The sequence below is a fragment of the Lepidochelys kempii genome, chromosome 17 (genome assembly GCF_965140285.1).
Source record: "Lepidochelys kempii isolate rLepKem1 chromosome 17, rLepKem1.hap1, whole genome shotgun sequence".
Taxonomy (NCBI): Eukaryota; Metazoa; Chordata; order Testudines; family Cheloniidae; genus Lepidochelys; species Lepidochelys kempii.
Window position 1 is genome coordinate 10,354,095 of NC_136396.1, and position 19,873 is coordinate 10,373,967.

The 19,873-nt window shown below is 40.4% G+C and overlaps 1 protein-coding gene across 3 annotated transcripts in view; it reads left to right on the forward strand.

Annotated features, from left to right (window-relative positions):
- The first annotated feature begins 216 nt into the window (after nucleotides 1-216).
- PAFAH1B1 (platelet activating factor acetylhydrolase 1b regulatory subunit 1) overlaps nucleotides 217-19,873 on the forward strand; it is a 64,446-nt gene continuing 44,789 nt past the window's right edge. The window contains exons 1-2 of one of the 3 annotated variants that reach the window (XM_073316046.2): nucleotides 217-454; nucleotides 13,542-13,799. The gene's annotated coding sequence lies outside the window, so the exon portion shown is untranslated. Of the gene's footprint in view, nucleotides 455-654; nucleotides 981-13,541; nucleotides 13,800-19,873 lie in introns of those variants that run through there. The other 2 variants (XM_073316045.2, XM_078849290.1) reach the window with 2 other exon arrangements.

Genomic DNA, 19,873 nt, shown 5'->3' on the forward strand with positions numbered 1-19,873 from the left:
GTCGGCTACGGCCTGGAAGTGGGGGATGCGGGAGATATTGGCACTTGGGCTGGGAGATGTTTGAAGAAGGGGCTGCCCCCGGTGCATGCCGGGAGAGGAGGCAGGGCGCGGTGCACGCCGGGACGCGAGCCTCAGCTTTAGCTTCCCAAGATGGTCTCTAGGCTCCTGTCCCCGCCCTCCCTCCTGCACATGCGCAGTGAGTGCGGCGGGCCGAGCTGCTCCCTCCCTCCCTCCCTCCTGGCGGCCGGGGCGCTACTGACAGACCGAGGAGCCGGAGCGGCGGCGGCGGCGAGAGCGGGTCGGAGCCTGCCGAGACCCCCCTCCCTTTCCTCCCCCGCACCCCCACCGGCCCCCGTAGCGCCACCCCCACCCGCTCCATAGGGCTCAGCGCTGGTGAATGGGAGCGACGGGCGGCACCGGCCTCCGGGACCGAGGAGAAGCGGCGGCGGCGCGGGTAAGGCCGCGTCCGGGGGAGCGCCCCTCTCCGCCCCCAGCAGGGTCCGTCCCCCCCCGAATCCGGGAGCGGCGGTGCGAGCCAGGCCCTGCGGTCCGTGCGCCTCCCTCCTCCCGTGCCCCCTCCCTCCTTCTCTCCAGCTCGGCTCTCAAAATGGCTGCCGCGCCCGTTGGTGGTGAGGAGGGAGGGAAGGGGGGGGCAGGGCGAAGTGGGAGGACAAGGGGGGGAGCTCCCATCCCCTTCTCCGCTGCACTGGGGGTGTGAGGGGAGGGAGGCAGCCCCCCCATCACTGGGTCTCAGCCCCCCCCCCTCGGTGATTTAACAGGAAAACAGGGCGGGGGTGGGCCAGACAAGGGGGTGAGGGAGAGATGTGCCCCTTCTGGGTTGGCTCCAGCCCCCTTTCTCTGGGGTCTCTCTCCCCCCCCTTCAGGCCTTTAGTTCTCCCCTTCCCCTAATGACTTAACAAGAAACCAGCAAGGAGAAGATAGGGCTGATGGGCCGGACAGGAGACTGGTAGTGTGTGTGTGTATGTGTGTGTATATATATATATATATATTGGGGGTGAGGAGGGTGGGGTGTGTGTGTCATGTAAACTCCCCCCCACCCCCCCAAAAAAAAAAGTCCCTTAGAGGGTCTAGTTTTGTTTCTTCCTTCTCTTGTTCCCTTTGAGATTTGTTAGGAGGTGGCCCAGACCTTCGGAACCAGCTGCAGCACTAGCAACAAAACCAGGATTGCTACTAGAGAGGAGAGGTCTAGCCTTTATTTTGAGTCAGTTTCCCACCCGCCCCCACCTCCTTGCAGTGATTTAGTAAGGAAAAATACATTGCTAGGAGGCGGGTCAGACCTTCAGAACCAGCTGCAGCAGAAATGGGGGAGGGAGGTCTAAGTCTCTCATTTTTGGGCGGGTCAAACCCCTGCCTAGTATCTGGCATTAAAATGGCTTTTAGGACAAAAATAAGTAGATGGGAGAAAGGATGGAAATCTAAGTAGGAATCTTTCCTGCTGCTATTGGCTTTTGTGCAGGATGGAGTTTATATGCAGGCAGTTTTTGGGGGGGTGAGGGGTTGAGAGTGGTGTCGTCTTTTTTACAGTCATAAAAAGTTGGGATGACTCAGTTTTGTGGGTGTAAATTTTATGTGTGTAGGGTGAAGGAGATAGTGTGCTTGGCCTTTGATACAACAATAATGTGACACCCCCTCCTCCTTTGCCATACTAGCTGTGGTAAAATTTCTCTGCTGATAATGCTGCAGCAGGGCTTGGTTGTTGCAGGTCAAATCAATTCATAATGAATTACCTAGCCAGGGTGGTGGTAGGTTACTGAAGCTATATTAAAAGCCTTCATTGAACTGTATGACTGCAAAATAATCGTAAGTGATGATATGTTTAGATTTATTAACCTGATTGAATCATCTGTGTGTGTGTGGAGGGTTCAGGGTGTATATTATGGCAAAATGGTACATATACATTTTAGTTTTATGAGATGGGGAGAAGAATCTGTTCACAATGATTTGTCATTTATGAAACAATTGTGCAGCATTCAACTGGCTTTCAGAAGAGGGAGGGTCTCCTACCAAAATATATAATTTGCCTTTAAAGTGGCTCTGAAAAACAGGAAAATATGCTAAGGAGCTAAACAAAGAAAATATGTATTTAACAAAAGGTTTTGTTGCCGCTATCTAGTTTGTTTGCAGGGCTATTGTTTTTGTGTTTTCGTTTGATTTGACCATGTTTATGGATGCTGGGTGCAGCCATTGAGCAGAGAAGAGACTGGGTGGAGTAAGGAGGAGAAGCTGCGAAATGGCTAGATTACCCTTTCATAGCATTTTTTTTCTTTGCTTGCATTTTGCTGGGGTGTGGGAATGCTAATTGCTGTAACAATGAAGTCTCTTCTTTAGGGGAGAGTCTAGTGGTGCAGGAACCTTTTGAAATGAAACGAATCTAGCATTCTGTTTTGTGGTTTATTTTTCTGCAGGGTGGATATCGATTTGTCTGGCAGTAAAAAGTGACCAGTCACTGTTGCAAAGCAAGGATTATGTTGTCTGATTATGCTTTTCATATGTTGACTTTGATTTTTTAGTTGTTGACTTTATTTAAATGAAATCAAGGATTATTATCATTTTTAAGGGAGATTGCATTTTTTCAATTCATCTTCTGTGTAAACATTCTGAATTCCTATATTGTGGCTTGGTGCTCTGTTCATTCATATAACTTGATGTATTCCCTACATACTCCAGTGCCCTAGCAGGGTAATTTTATAAGGTGTAGGGAATGCAGGACTTGAAAGTGGGTGGTGCAGTTATGTGAAGTGATGTGTAAGGATTTTTAAAGCTCTTGTACAAAGGTGTTGCTTTGTGTAGCATTCTCATACAACTAAAACCTTCAGCATCATGGGTAATATTGGTGCTTAGGTTTAAAGATGAACAGAAAAAGCTTCAGAACAAAGACGTTTGAGGAACACCATAGGGATCAACTAGTAGATGTCTAGGAAGGACTTCTTATTCTCTCTAGAAGTACTCTCCTCTTCTAATGAGGAGAAGCAGTATTCCCACCCAAATCCAGTCTTGACCATAGAAAGTATAACACTGAACTGAGGAAAGGAGTACTTGTGGCACCTTAGAGACTAACCAATTTATTTGAGCATAAGCTTTTGTGAGGATGAAATGAGCTTCATCGGATGAAGTGAGCTGTAGCTCACGAAAGCTTATGCTCAAATTGGTTAGTCTCTAAGGTGCCACAAGTCCTCCTTTTCTTTTTGCGAATACAGACTAACACGGCTGTTACTCTGAAACCTGTCATTGAACTGAGGGTGATTCTCTGATAAGTTGTCTGAATCATTTTTTGTGTGGTGCTTGTATCTTTTTCATTTTGGGGTTTAGTCTCTGGTATTAGGTGAGTATAGACTAAACTTATTTGCCAAATTAACATAAAATTAAATATCTATTACAGAGCAGTTGTTTTTAAAAGATAAATTTTGATTTACTAGAGAAACTGGTGTTACGGATCAGGAAAGGTTTATGCTTACTAACAAAACATCTGTCCTGTAAGATGTCTCCAGAATAGGAAGAAAGCTAAATCGAGCAGAATACTTTCATCCTTGGAAAGATGAAAAGCATCATCTTAAGTGCCTTTAGTACAGGAATAACCTGTTCATTTTCTAGTCTCTGAAGGAAGTAACAGCTAATACTCACTTGTATAGCTCTGTGAGGTCTCTCCTGCCTACAAATCTGACATCATTTCTTCCTACACTGCTTCCTATGCTCCACCCAATCTTCTTTTGAAAATTTTCAGTCTTTATCGTCTACTCTCAACTCTGTGCCTTCTTCCATGTTATCTTTTACACCTAGGACAGCCATTCAATCAATATTTGAGTGCCTTGCCTTACTTTCAAAACTATCTTTTCCTTAAGGCCCATGCAATCTAACTTGCATCTAGCTGTACTATACATATGCATTTTTTAAACTCAGGGCCTTGTCTTGTTTGTCAATGGTTATTTTTACTATTGTAAAATGTTATGCATGTCAATGGTCCTTGAATACATTTATGTGAGTTAATAGCAAAAAGTTGGATATTTGAGAAGTTATTATTAGCCATGAACTGCAGTGGTCTGAATTATTGTGTTAGGAGAAGTAATAGCTTTTGCACAGGAGAAGCTGGTTGCAAATTTAACTGATGAACTTAACTTCCATTTGGAAAACTGGTTTGGCCCAAAGGCAAAGGAAAATGTAGAAAACTCATCCACCTTTAAACTGTTTGGATCAGGGGAAACACAATCATATCCTGATTTGAAAGTTTGGTTCTCTTAAATTAAAAACAGCTTGTTATTGCCTGTTCGAACTTTCCATATAGTTAAATTTCCTTAATCTATTAATTATTGTTGTTGTTTTGAGGTCCACTCTTGCTCCTAACAGGTGTGCTTTATTGGCTTATTGCATTGTATCTTAGAATATATTGATATTTCCATAGGTTCCAGTTAAGAGATCCTCCTTTGTCAAATGTTAGAGGCCTGTGTGTTGGAAGAAGAGGTTCTGGTTCTGGCATTAAGTGTTAGGGTGAAGCATTGGCCTCTATATAGTTAAGTCTACAATCACAGTTTTATTAAAAGGCTAACTTTGAGCTCCATTGTAACTCCCATTCCCCACCTTGTTTTAGAATGAAGTATGATAACAACATAATTTTCAGAAGACAATACTTCTTGTGACTAAAATACTATAAAGTAACTCTTGGAATAGTAATTAAAAGTAGTTCCCAGCACAGTGGGGATCCTAGTCCCGATTGGGGCCTTTGGGTGTTACGATAATATAAATATTTACCAGTATCTAATGTTGCTTTAAGTTCTTCTGTCTGCCCAGCAATCATATTACATCTCAAATTTGAAACAGGTAAACTTTGACACGGACTCTTGGAGGGCACAGGAGTTCAGTAAAATGTTCCAGAATCTGCTGCTATGTGTAAATTAGACATGATCTGAAGGAGCCATGTCATTGAAATTGACAGAGGAAAAACATGGTGTCAGAACACTTTAAGACTGAGTTGACCAAGGCTATTTTTCAAAGAGAAATACTACTACTCCTACATTCTACACCAAAATGTTCCCTTGACTTAAAGGGAATATGTACAGGGTCATCTTCCAGATGGAAGTATGTGTTTATAGTTCAGAACAGAACCTTGAATTTTTTTTAAAGTGGTAGACACGTAACACATCCACTAGACCACACAGCCTCTCTGACCAGGATGAGTCCAATTTCTGTGCTAAAGTCAAGTGTAATGAGGATAATGCCTTTGATAAAGTGTTTGGGCCTGCTGATGACTACTGTAAAATGCAAAGTACTTTTAGTGGCCACATTTTTCACCTGGGGCCAGTAGGAGGCAGTGATTCAATGATTTATCTAAGAGATGATGTAGTATAGCAAGTTATACGTTGGATGTGGAACAGATTTGGGATCTAGGCTTCAGTCTGGCATACAACTTGCTGTAATCTGTACTGCATGTGCCATGAGTGTCTAATTTAGCTGTGTAGTAGGAAAGGGATTTATCAACACTTATCAAATGCAGGAAGGATTTTGTTGGAACCGTTGCTGCATGGACCACGGTACCACTGTAACTTAACCTAGTGAATTGTCCATCCTTTGTAGTTTAAAAAAAAACAAACAAAAAACCCCCATTTTATATGAGGGGGGGAAAAATGAATGGTGGTGTGGGCTTTTCGGTGTCTTGTCCTTTAAACTGTTTAAGTTACTAGTTAATGATGTAGTTCACCTATTCCATCACTTACAAAACCCAAGTGTATAAAAGCAAAGAAAGGATTAGTAAGGGATATATAATCTTGTGCTAATGGAGTCGTAAACACTTCATTTTAAACTATAAAGAGCATATTTCATCACAAGAAACTTTAGTTCTGACCCAAGCAAAAATGCTATTTCAACAGCACTCAAAATATAAACATAACACAGTCTTGAAAAATAATTACATATGTACATTGTCACACTAAGCAGTGTCAAGGGCAATACCTCACATGTAATTTTACTAAAAATCCATATTATGCATTCATTTAAAGAATTCCAAGTACTTCACTGCAAATTGTCAGTTAACAAATATTTTAAGTTTCCCACTTAATAGAATTGCTTCTAAGAAATTGTTCATATACAAAGATCATGATAACCAAAAAACAATTATTGGCTCAGTTAAGGGTTATTGTGATTAAGTATGTATTTGATTCTTGAATGGCTATTGTCTTCCTTGCTTTTAAGTTCTTGGACTTGGTGAATGACTATAATTACTAGTCTGTTACCATCTTAATTGATTTTTTTTTAAGTCTTTTGTTTCTGGAATGGAGTTAGACCCAATTGTTTTACATGTCCAGATCTCTGAGGCTTCCTATCGATGCGTCTGCAGTCACATCAATCTTCAGCTGCAGTTTCATCAGGTTTTCTATGCAAAATATCACTGTGCCTGATCAGTTCTTGGATAGACCTTCAGGAATAAAAAGATGTTGTAGAAAGGGTTGTTGGTGACTGAGATGGCATGTCTTCTTTTGAGTCATTGGTTAAAGGTAATGGTTTTTTATAGTAGCATGGGACATAGTGCTTTCTCTGGGACATAAAACAAAGACCTTTGCCACATTCAGTTTTTAATACCGAAGACTAGGGCCCTATCAAATTCTCGGCCATGAAAAACACATCACGGACTGTGAAATCTGGTCTTTTGTGTGCTTTTACCCTAGACTACACAGATTTCACAGGGGAGCAGACCCCCCAGCGTTTCTCAAATTGGGGGTTCTGACCCAAAAGGGAGTTGCTGGGGAATCACAAGGTTATTTTAAGGGGATTGCAGTATTGCCACCCTTATCCACTGCCTCCAGAGCTGGGCAGCTGGAGAGTGGCAGCTGTTCTGCAGGCAGCAGCGCAGAAATAAGGGTGACAATACAATACCATGCCATGCCATCCTTACTTCTGCACTGCTGCTGGCAGTGGATCTGACTTCAGAGCTGGGCTCCCTGCCAGCAGCCACCGCTCTCCAGCTGCCCAGCTCTGAAGGCAGCACCGCCACCAGCAGCAGAACAGAAGTATGGGTAGCAGTACTGCAACCCCCCGTACAATAATTACCTTGCAATCTCCCCACAACTCCTTTTTGGGTCAGGACCCCCACAATTAAAAAAAAAATTCAGATTTAAATAGCTGCAATCATTAAATTTACAATTTTTAAAATTCTATAGCCGTGAAATTGAACAAAATGGACTGTGAATTTGGTAGGACCCGACTGATGAGGCTTATGAGAGGAAGGATATTTGCTCCTATTATGCTAGGCAAAACTAAATTGACTCAATTTAACTGGATAAGTCACTTTTTTTACTCCCCAAGGCTGACTTCTCTTCTCAAAGGGAGCTCAATTTTAGGTATTAAATAAATGTAAGATAGTATGGTAGGGAAGTTTAACACAGTAAACAAAATCAGTTAATTTACACATCTTACCATAGATTGAAGCTTTCATCTGGCGATATACCACTCTTTTTAAAGTAAATAGGTGGTGGTTGAACTTGCCCTACTTATCTGTTACACTTGGTCCACCTGCCTTTTAAGTGGAAGAGAAATAATCAATTCTTTTTAATTGACTTGTTTCTTTAGATGCCTGAATGCTTGCATACGGTTAGGGATAGTAAGGTTTCATTAATTTATGCATGATTTTCTAAAAGCAGAAGGTACACTTATTAACAGTGGAATAATAATTTTTCCTATTTGACCTAGATTAGAGGCATAATGCTGTATAGAGCAGGGGGCGGGGAAAGGATGACTATCAGAAATGAACTGCGTATTTTGATCCAGTCTGCCATCTCCTTGGAAAAATGAAGATGGCAGAATGAAAATTTGAGAGCAGTTGTATACTGACCTTTGTAATGAACAGAGTACTATAGTGTTGGCTGGCACTATTCCTTTCAAAATTTGACATCTGTCCTGATGTATAATGTTTCTTACATTAATAGTAATTAGAGACACGTCTCTTGCCCAAAGACTGGGAAATACATCTTTGATTGTTTTCTTTTTATTCTCTCCTTTATCTTTCCCACCCATTTTAGTGATATTAAATGTGTTTCATATACTTGAAACCAGGGCAAGGCTGGGGAGGTTACTATGGTCTAATCAGAGCAGCAGGGGAAAACAAGTTCTCCCCCCTTTTTTAAAAAAACAAAACAAAAAAAACTGGCCCTGTGAAGTGTTACCTCTATTGTTTTTGATGCATTAAGATAGATACTCATATATTGAAATTTGTTTATGCTGGAAATAGGCTATGACTTCACTCTGAATGGCAAAGAACATTTAAAAGATCCAGAAGATGCCAAACTGAACTTTATCAAGTTGCAACTTAATTTTATGCTAATGTAGATTCATAGACGTAAAGCCAAAGGGACCATCCATGATCATCTCTCACCTCCTGCATATCGCAAGCCATAGAACTTCACCCACCCACTCCTGTAATAGATCCATGACTTCAGTAACTCAGCCTGAGGTTCTCAAATCTTAATTTACGGACATTAAGTTATAGAGAATCCACCATTTACTCTAGTTGAAACCAGCAAGTGACCCGTACCTGATACAGTAGAAGAAGGTGAAAACCCCCAAGGTCTCTGGCAGTGAGACCTGGGGAAAAATTCCATTCTGACCCAAATATGGCAATCAGACCCTGAACATGTGGGTAAGGTTCACCAGTTGGACACCTCAGAAAGAATTCTCTGTAGTAACTCGGAGTCCTCCCCCTGTAGTGTCCCATCTCCAGCTGTTGGATATTTTTGCTAATAACAGTTGGGGATGACCATATGCCACTGTAGGCAATGTCATCGTACCATCCCCATTGTAAACATATCAAGCTCCGTCTTAAAACAAGTTAGGTTTCTTGATCCTTCTGCTCCCTTTGGAAGGCTGTTCCAGAACTTCTCTTCTTTGGTGATTAGACTCCTTTGACTAATTTCAAGCCTAAACTTATTGATGGCCAGTTTATAGCCATATGGTCTTGTGCCAGCATTGGCCTTTAACTTAAATAATTCGTCTGCTGCCTCTGACATATTTATTGGGAGCAATCTTATCTCTTCTCCTTCTTCATTTTGTTAGGCTAAAGAAATCAAGCTCCTTAAGTTTCCTTTCATAAAGTAGGTTCTCTATTCCTCTGATCATCCCTGTAGACCATACCTGAACCAGTTTCAGTTTGAATTAGTTTTTCTTAAACATGGAAGATCAGAATTAAGCACAGTATTCCAGATGAGGTCTCATGAGTGCCTTGTATAATGGTGGTAACACTTCTCTGTGTCTACTAGAAATACCTCATCTGACTCATCATAGGATTGTATTAGCGTTTTTCATGGCCGCATCACCTTCAGTGTAACACACAACAGTCAGTTTAAGGAAACGATTGAAGTACTTCACTCTGGATGTAGTCCTACAGACAAATTTAAAGTTACAGGTCCACTACTCAATGCTGGAAGAGAAATGGAGAAAAACTTAGAGTAAAAAAAATCAACATAGAAATCCAATGCAAGATGCCCGGCCAAACATAAGGTGTGATCCTGTAATGGCTCCACAGAGGAAAAGGGTGTTTGTTGATGCTGTTAACTCTTTGAAAAGAGAACTGAAATGTGGTCAAGCTCCTGAAGATGCAGTATGATAAGGAAGCCTTTGCCATTTGATCGGACAACAAAAACTAAGTATAAAAAGACAAGCAATTCTTGAGTGCAGTCATCTTAAATGTCTGAGTAGTTGAGGGACTCTACTTCAAACAATCTCAGAGCTGATTGTGGAAGATGGAAGCTCTTCCACAACCACATGGTTGACCAAAAAAGGATTGGTGCCTCAGTTTCCCAACAACACTCAATGGAATTCGTAAAGATATAAGGAGATACAAATTCGTAAAATATATAAGGAGATATAAAGACAATCAAAAATGTTAGTTTAAACTTGTAACTATTGCCAGGAGGAGTTTGATGGAAACATAGCACATGCTTTATACAAAGGACTCTACAGAAAGGTATTAAGCTTAAAATTGTTTTAGATATTAGAGGGGCTTGAAAAGTTGCCGGCTGATGCTATGTTTGCAGTTGGAGAAACCTCTCTTGGTCTAAAAAACAGAGAACCACATGGGCAAACCTGGAAAACTCTACAGAAAAGCTGTCTCCTTTCCATCAACGTCCAACAAAACTAATCCTAAATTGCAAGGTTATACACTCGGTCTAGAGCAGGAAGAAGCCAAAATATATTTAATGGAATATAATTAGGAGATTTTAATTTTAAATACTTGAAAAGGAACAGATCCAGTTTCTGATTTCAAATGGTTTCTGTTTCTGAAGGAAGCTGTCAAACTTTGTTCCATCAAAATCACTGGAAAGCTGAGGAACAAAAATGATGGAATACAGAAGTGAATTCAGAGTCTTGTCAAAATTTGATACTCATTTTTGCGCCAGCAAATCCTTTTCGTAGCATGTTTGGTTTGGTCAAAACTTCATAATAGGCTTGGTGCTGAAAAGGCAAATATTTTCGCGGTATTGCATTGGTGTCGAGGCCTTGATAGTATGTGAAGGGCACCTGAATGTTGGTTATAAATCTGAATTTCCCAGTCTGCTTTTTCTAAAGTAGACTGTTATGGAATTGTAAGTTTTTAAATTTTGAACATTGTGCACCTCTTTATTGTTTGAAGAACATGCCTTACAAAATGAATGGTATGACATGTTTTTTTTCATTTTCTAAAACTTCAGTAGGCTATTGCTTGCTTTCTAAAAACTGTTTATCTCCGGCCTTGGGGGGTGTGTCGCGGGGTGGGAGTTCTAATTCCTTGTATGAATGGTGGCAGTGGTCTAATGTCAACCAATTTTTCTTCTTTATCTTGGGCCAATAAAACATGCACGAGTGTAATGTTAAATTGTATTTTGTATTAAATATGTTCTGAAAACAAAATTCGGTATCTTTGTCCTTTTGTTTGATCAATTAAGTGTTTCTTATGATCAAACCCTATGTGTAATAGGTTACATTGATATTTTGCTTTTAAATTGTTCATGTGGGCCATAATTTAAAGGTGAGTTGGACTTATGTTTCAGCCTAGTCATCTGAGGTTAGTATGGACACCTCTTTGAAAAAAATGGTTAATGTGGAAGGATTTGTAAGTGTTTTTTCTCTAACTTCTTAACCAGTTGTGTATCTGCATAGGTTGAACAGAAGAAAGATTAGTCCACCTCAAAGTGAGTTCCCATTTTGCACTGTTAGTTTCATCCCTGCATACTTAGCAGGTACTAATCCTAAAATATCTTCCAGGATAGGACCTATGTACTGGGTCATGTCTAATTTGTAGATAATTCAATGATCAAAATACTGATGTAGCAAAGTAAAGGGGAGGGAACTAAAAATGTTCTTAATCATGTTCTTGAACTGTACTACAGCTATGGACTTGCAGGACTGTAGTATGATATAGGAATACTATTAAAATATAGCTCAGTTTCTGTCTTTACTTGAAGATTCAATGGTATTTTAACCAAATTTCCTGGCATGATCACTTTTTCAGGATGGATAAAACCTTACTATGGTGTCTTCGTTGTTCACTGACTTATTTTATGACATATATGGTGGTAAAAGGATAGGAGGTTTATATTTTATCCCCCTTATAATTTACCATGCAGTTTCTTCCCAGCAGATGGAGACAGATCTCTTTAACATCTATATCTCAAAAAGAAGTTTATTCACTGTCTTTTGTTTTTGGACCAGATCCATGGCTAGCTGGTCCTCCCCCTCCTTTAAATGGTATGCTCTCTTCATAGTCTTCCCCTTCTCTCCTCCTTCCCCCTCCCCTCCATTCGTTCTAGAGAGACTCGACCTATTTTGTGGGTTACACCCTTAGAGTTCACTGGTTCAGAGCAGCTTTTTGTTCATATGTGTTAGAACAAAATTAAGCCGTTGAAATAAGGCTAGATCCAAGGAAATGCCTTTGGCACACTTCTCCCATAATACTTTTCAGAATTATATCTTTGAAGCTGCCAGGGAATGACCATTCTCTTAATGTATTTTGAAAGAGTCGTACTTAGGCCCCGAGTACCCTGTATGTCACCAGCAGTGCAGCTCTACATATAACAGTAGTTTAGCCTTTGGTAGTGCTTAAAGGACTGCTATTAGCTAATCTATTTCAAGTTACGTCTACTCAATCTCTGTGCCAGGGCTTGTGGCTTAACACCATTTTTTAAGTCAGTTGCTCTCGGTGAGTTTGAAAACTTGTATGAAGAGAGAAGGCTGACTAGACACATAGCTCTGTCAAATGTATAAACAGAAAAAATAATAAAATTGGAGAATTCTTCTAGCCTTAGGTGTACTTGTAAATAAGTCTTCAAACAGAAATGACTTTTAAATTATGTCCCTTTTATATATTCATCTGTCCTTTTTAATTTTGAAAGACAACTCAGTCTTACATAATTAAACACTGGTCATTGGATCCTAAATTGGTTGCTAGTTGCAATGTAAATTCAAAATTACTTTTAAGCAATCCCCATGTCTAATTTTCTTTTGATTCTTCAGTGTAACTCTTTTCTACCCATACTATGTTCTTCATAATGTCACACAGATTTGTATAACCCTGTTTCTGAAAAAAAATCCTCTCTACTAGTCGTTGCTGGTCCCTCAGTTTCCAGGGCAGATATGGAATGTCTGGTACATGGGTGGGTTGGTTTGTTTGTTTTTTTTTTATGTGACAGTGGACAAATCTTTGATACCCTTTAAAGTAATCCTGGGTTTTGGACTACTGAAATCCTCTGTCTATTTTAGTTTTGCCTTTTCACCCCCCTCTGATTTTTAATGTTAAAATATTGCAAGATGATGATGTGGCATAATAGATCTAGTAACAAATTAATCCTCTAGGCCAGGTTTATATATAGTCTATGAATATTAAATAGGGATTAACCCTTCAGCTTGTATGCCACTATATTGAGAACTGCGGTTGAATGTTTTGGAAGCGGTTGTATTCTTCAAATGTGTAACTTGTGTTAGACTAATCATTAAGATGAAACAGAAGTTTTGAGAACTGTATATCTTTTTCTTAAATATTTTAGGACAAATTACTTTAAAATCTGGATTTCAATGCTTTTTTAAGGCTATAACTGTGTTCCTTCACAGCTAAACCTGTACCTTCATGGAATATTCCTGAGCTTGTTTCACTTTTAAAAACAGGTCCTGAATTTTTACTGATGCCTTTTACAATTGTTGCCTTCAGACTTACTTTTTACTGTATTGCTGTACAACTTACTGGATAACTTCTTTCTACTGTATTGAAAACTGAGAAACTCTTTTTATTTAAAAATATGTAAATACAAAATCACATCAGAACTTCATTTACCTTAGCTTTAAACTAGTAGTATGCTAAAGGTTTTAATAAAGGCTTAAAAAAAAAAAGTGACAGCAAGGATATTTTAGTGCACTGCATGTAAAACTTGTTACTGTCTCCTTAAATTACCAAAGTTGTGAATGACTAGGGTCTAATAGACTGTAGATCATACATACTTGTAAATGTTCAGAAAAACTTACTTAACAGACTTTTTTTTTTTTTTTTTTGGTCTTAATGTCAATTATCACAGCAGGGAACTCATAAAACCACCTTCCAATTCTGAGTGGGGGAAACTTGCTTGGGGAGCCTAAGCCATCAGAGACTGCAGAACTCAACTTTAAAAGAAACAAACAAAAAAACCTCCCCCAAAACCCTAGCCCTGTGATTGCAAAGAGTATGCTGAATATAAACAGATGTTAATAGTGTTCTCCAGAGTCGATGGATCTATCCACAACTAGCAGCTGCTTTTAGATTTCCCAAGCAGCTGTAGAGTAAAACTAAGATTCAGGTCAGTTTCACAGGCTCTTAATTTTCGATTTCACTTCTTCCTTCATAACACCTTTGGCTGCAGTGAAGTTGATCAAACTTGTTAGTTTAACTGTGCCAGGAAATCTAGGGTACCTAGGATTGTTGGGGAGGCTCATAAGAGAGGACGAGCAAAAATGCTGTTTTGGGGTTTACAAAGAGTTGAGAAGAGTGATAGAGGAATGGGGGGTGGCTTTGCATAGTAGGCAGTAAGCTGCTGCTTCCAGAAGATGGAATGAATTAGGAGATTTCTTGTTTGTCAGGGTGACAAAGATGTCAACCCTTAGCTAGATCTTGGAATGGAATTCTAGCAAATGTTACTGGTTTCTACCATGATGTTGATGGGGACTCCTCCTCTTATAACAACTTTGGACCACCGAGCTTGTTCTTTTGACTAGTAGGTGTTTGCCACTGCAGGAGAAGCTGGTAAGATTTAGTTTTTAATAATTGTAAAAGAATGCTAATGTACTTCTGCCTTTTTTGCAGTGGGATGCTTCCCCATGACACTCCAAAAATGTCTGTTTATTACACTACACATATGCACTTTGGCCTTGTCTTCATTACAGCTTTTTACTGTCATTTTTATATCCAGTTAGGTCACCTTAATTGGTTATAAGTAATATAGGTTGTCCACACAGCAGCTTCTGTTATCTCAACTGTGCCTGTGTGTCAGCACTTACTGTTTGGAGCAATGCATTTTAGGAAAATGTAGGCAGCCTTAGCTAGGAAAAATGTTACAAGCAGGGCGTGCACACACACTTGTATTGCTGATACCTATGGTAATGTGTTCTGGGGTGTTGCAGTATGTAGCCTGTTGTGAAGAAGGAAGGCCAGTTAAATTGGTTACACATACTTGGTTAGAGGATCCTGTCCATGCTGTAGGAAAGTGTTGAACTGGTTATAGGAAGGCAGCCACTGGCTAGCAGGAATGAAATGCTGTTAACTATCACAGGTAGTAACAGGGTCTAACTGTGTGGTATGTGTACATAACCTATACTTGGATCCAATTGTGCTAGGAGCTAATTACAACTTTAAGTTGTAGCATACTTAGGGGCTTAAGCTAGAGTGGAAGATGCTGGGCATACTCAGTTAATTTAAGTTGGGCTCTCTGTCTTCAGTAAATTATGGGTTCCTGACCCAAATGTACAAATTTTGGGTACTTATAGTGCCCCATTAATTAGTGAGGCCTCTGTTCTTCTTTTCTTCCTATTAAATGAATTCTTGGCTCTTCTCTCTAATATAAAAACAGGACCTGCCCTGCTACCTTCCTGTTGCAGGGCTGCAAGATACACAGGAGGCCCTCTGCCACCCAATAACTCCTTCTCAACATATGCTATTCTGCTGCTGTTTTTCTCTGTTGGAAGAACAAGGGCTTCAACTTTGCTCCTCCCTCCACTTCTCTTAAAGGATGCATGTACTATTCTTTCTCTGCTTGCTTACTTCCTATTGGAAAATAACTCTCTTCCTTCCCATCATCTCCTAGAAAAAGAACAAGAGTCTCCAGGGCCATTCTGCTTCATCCTTTTCCCTACAGGAAAAGATCCAGCAGGTCTTCACCTTTCCACTGCCTGGTTGACTATCCTCCATATTTAACCTGTCTAAATGCACCCTGAGTCTGCTGTAATGAGAACCTCACTTGTCTGTTTCTTGACACTGCTTTTGAAAGGTTGTACTTCAGCATGTATACCACTCTTCAATCCTGTATTTGTAGAGGGCTGACAATGTTGTATTGTTTGTTATTTATCTTCTTGCAGAAATAGTTGGACAACAGTCTTTAAATTTTTTAATGTAAGATGCACCCTCTGGTACTATGAAGAGTAGATATGTCAGAAGAATCTCATGTTGAAGAGATCCTTCTGAGGGCAAAAAGCAGGATATTTAAATTTTGTGCCGCCTGCTGGTTCTCACTCAGGTCTAGCCTATGCTTAACATATATGGCAACCTAACTCCTGGTGTAGGTTGATGGAAGAATGCATCCTTCAGCCTAGCTGCCATAGCTTGGGGCGGTGGTTCCTACAGAGACTGAAATACCCCTTCCGTTGCTTTGGGTTGCTTCTGTACTATGGGATTATGCTGGCATTGCTAGGGCATCATAACTACAGTCCCGATAGTGTAGACATGGCCTCAGTCTCATTCTCTTGATGGGCCTTCTAGTTGAGCTGCTGTAGGAGCATTTGGAGAAGTTTTTGTGCTGCTTACTGGAGATCTCTTCCTTCAGAAGACTGAACATTGCTCATATCTTCAGAGCAAGGCATGCTTGGCAGGGAAGCAGTTAAGAGCAAGTCTGTCACATTTTATTCTTTGGTTTCCATTCAGTTTTATGGAGTAGGAAGTAGAGAAGCTTCACGCTATTGCATCTGTGCCCTGTCAGTCTGTGGGAATCGTATGATTTATTGTTAACCATTTGATATCTGGAAATTAAAATCTGTTTTTGAAGTAATAAGTACATCTATTTACTTCACAGAATTGCCATCTTAAGCTGAGAAAGTGATACTGTGATAAAGGACAGACAATAGGAGAAACAAACAATGTCTCATTTTGGGGCGAGGGAAGGAATATCTCCTGCAGTAGGCTAAAGTGTCTTTCAGTTGGTCTTTTTTAGGAGGCTTGTTTGATCCATTAACTCTTAAATTGATCAGCAGGTACAGTATTATAACTCTTACCTCTGTAGGAAAATTTGTTCATAGGATTTTCCAGCTAACACCAAAAATCGTATTCCTTCATTTTAAAAAAAACACACGCCCCACCTTCCCCCACAAAACCAATAAAGAACCTAAACATAACCAAAACCCCCATCATTCTAGAATCATCTCCAGGAACATCTATTAAAACATGGGGTTTTTTAAGTTACACTGGGATGAGACCAGTCCTATTTGGTCAAGGAGATGGAAAATACCTTTGGCTCTTAAAGCAAGTATCACGTGGCCAGATGGACTGTATGTGACAGCACTTTCTGCTGCCTTTGGTACGTGTGTTCTACAGTATTCCACACCAGAGTAGTAGAAAGTTTTTTGTAAACTGTTAGTGCTCTGAGCTGGGGTGTGGGGGGGAGGTTTACAGGAAAAATGTGTTTTCTTTAAATTTGAGTCTTGGATCAGTAGTTGGTACACTAAACCCTGATTTAACAATCCAACAACTTCTTACCCAGAAAAATTTAAGGAATGAGTAATATTTAGCCTGTATTTTCAATTTTTACAATTGAAATGTAAAACTCTTAAAACATGAGTATCACTAGATAGAAAGAAATAAGTTCCAGTAGTTCCTACCTTTGTAAGTTAATTATATTTATTTCAAAGCCAGACTTTCTCTCTTGTGGAACAGGTTCACAGGAATTTAACTTGTAATATCTGAACATGGTCACTTCTATACGTGGCTTCAGTCGTGACAAAGTGAGGAAAATAACAGGTATACTTCATCATACCAGCGTCCAAACTAATTTAGCTACATATTTTTCTAGTAACACTGAATTGGATCTGTTATAGATTTCTCCTAAAAACCTCAAGGGATTTATAGGGTCAGTATTGTGAACTATTCTGAGCTGTCTGTATTACTGACTTTAGCGAAAAAGAGAAACTCCACACCACATGGTACATTAATACTCTTCCTTGTGTGTTTTCTAACCTAAAATCTTTGTTTTGCTTACATCTTTGTATTGTAAGATGACAAGTGTAAAAGTTTGTCTGCCTGTGAACTTGTCTGATTAGCTTTACTGATATGGAACGGTCTGTTCATAGGCAAGACACTAGCAGATGGCTACCCAAAAAATGTTACGACTCCAAAGTATGTCATTTTAAATGATGACCTTGCTTAACCTTTTGTTAGCTAGACGAAGAGGAAAATAATTTAACTATTTTTTTAGTCAACAAAAGGCCACCTAACTTCGATGGATACAGTAGTGCTATTGGCATGATAACTTATTTGCTTGTAATCTTAATTTTAAACTTTTGGGCAAAAGCAAGAGCCAAGCTGTTGAAAGGATAGCTGTTTGTGCTCTGGGAGATGCAATGGAAAAAGACATGTCTGTCTTTTTAACCTGTAGGAAAATAAGACTGCTTATAATAAACTGTCTGACCAGGAATTTACTTGTTAGCTGAATTAAAAAAAAAATCCTTACGGGGAGGCAGTATAGTCTTAAATTAGTCCATGAATTGAAAATACTGGGTTCTAGGCCTACAGTTGACTTGCTGTGTGAGCTTTAACTTGTCGGTTAGTCCTGGTCTCAGCTTAAACATTTGTAAAGGGAGTACAATCCACCTCATGCTGGTGTGTACAGGCATATAGCTTTATTATAAACTGAGTTGAGGGTATTTTGCAAAACTAATTTCTTCCTATCTCCAAAATACCATAGAATTTTCCAGCAAGTAAGTATCCTGCTGAACCAATGGTAGTGCTCAGACTGACTAGTGAAAAGTGAGTACCTCAGGGTATGTCTTCACTAGCAACGTTAAAGTGCTGCAGTGCTTTAACGTGGCTGTGTAGTCACGGCACCAGCGCTGGGAGAGCTCTCCCGATGCTGTAAAAAACCCACCCCCACGAGGGGAGTAGCTGAAACTTGCAGCACTTGGGTAGGTGTTTTTTCACACCTCCAAGCGAGACAGTTGCAGTGCTCTAAAGTGGCATGTAGACAAGGCCTTAATTAGCTACACAGTTGACCTCTTGGTGAAATACTATTACAATAAATAAATCATTAGTTTTGACTGGTTTGTGATATGCTATTTCCAGAGGAAAAGCATCTGTTTTAAGCCATGCCAGCCGTGCATGACCATGTTGACCTGCTCACACACTTACAGCCATTCATATATGTATATTCAGGAAAATTCTGGGCAGCTATTCCATTGCTTCAGCTGCTTGTACCAGAAGTAAAGGAAAGGACTGTGAATTTGTTTCACATCTGTGCTGTACTGAGATGCACAAGACCTGGGAGGTAGAACTTGTTAGCATAATTACACAAATAGTTAATTGGTCTTATCTAAGCAGTGAAGAAATGTTGGAAGCATGTGCAGCCTCATAATGTAGCTCTGTTCATGAGTTGGGTTCCACATGGATAGGAGTAAATGACTTGCATGTGGACATCATCAGTATGAAGTCAACCATTTCTTTAATTTGGTTTGAAACTAAAATATTCTATAGCATAGACAGCTCCATGAGTGGCTAGGACTGTCTCAGTTTTAATATCCTGCTTGTTTATATTGTTCTTTATAGTAAATGAAGAAAAACGTACATTTGCATGAAAAAGGATCTTCTCCTTAGTCTATTGCAGTTTACTTCTGTTTGCAAGTGTGAGGAAGTGGAAATGCTCTTAATGTTTTCTCTGAATACTGTGTGGGTGCTTCAGTTTCCCCTGTGCAGTTCTTAAGTGGAGGGATAAGGGTGTGTGATAATTGCAGAGCCCTAGAGGGCCAGTGTGATGGTGTCTGCACAGAGAATGGACGACACCCTGTCTCCTGGCAACTGATGGCCTGGGCCCCTCCTCTGCAAAGGTGCCAACTGAAAGTGTTGGAGAACAAAGAGATCAGGTGGCCTCCTGGCCTGGGAAAGAGACAAAGGTGAGAGAGAGAGCTGGAGAGTTTGTTTGGAGCTGGCTGAGGAAAGAGAGTGAGGCCCAGACACCGGGGAACTAGCCTCCCTGGCCCCAAGATGGACCTGACTTAGGGGTCCGGTTTCTGTACCTACAAGCTCTGTTTTGGACTGTGTTCCTGTCATCTAATAAACCTTTTGTTTTACTGGCTGGCTGAGAGTCATGTCTGACTGCAGAATTGGGGTGCAGGACCCACTGGCTTCCCCAGGAGCCCCGCCTGTGTGGACTCGCTGTGGGAAGTGCGCAGTGTGGAAGGGAATGCTCAGAGGTCAGACTCAGGAAGATCAAAGCTGTGTAAGCGTCGTGCCCTGGAGTCTGCTCACAGAGAGGAGGCTCCCCCAGAGTCCGGACTGGCTTCATATAGAGTAGCTCCAGAGCATCAGTGGGTGACTCAGTGACAGCAAGATGTTATCTGAGTAAGCTGTTGACCTTAACAGGATAAGGAATAAACAGGTGAATTTTATAAGATTCTGTTCATG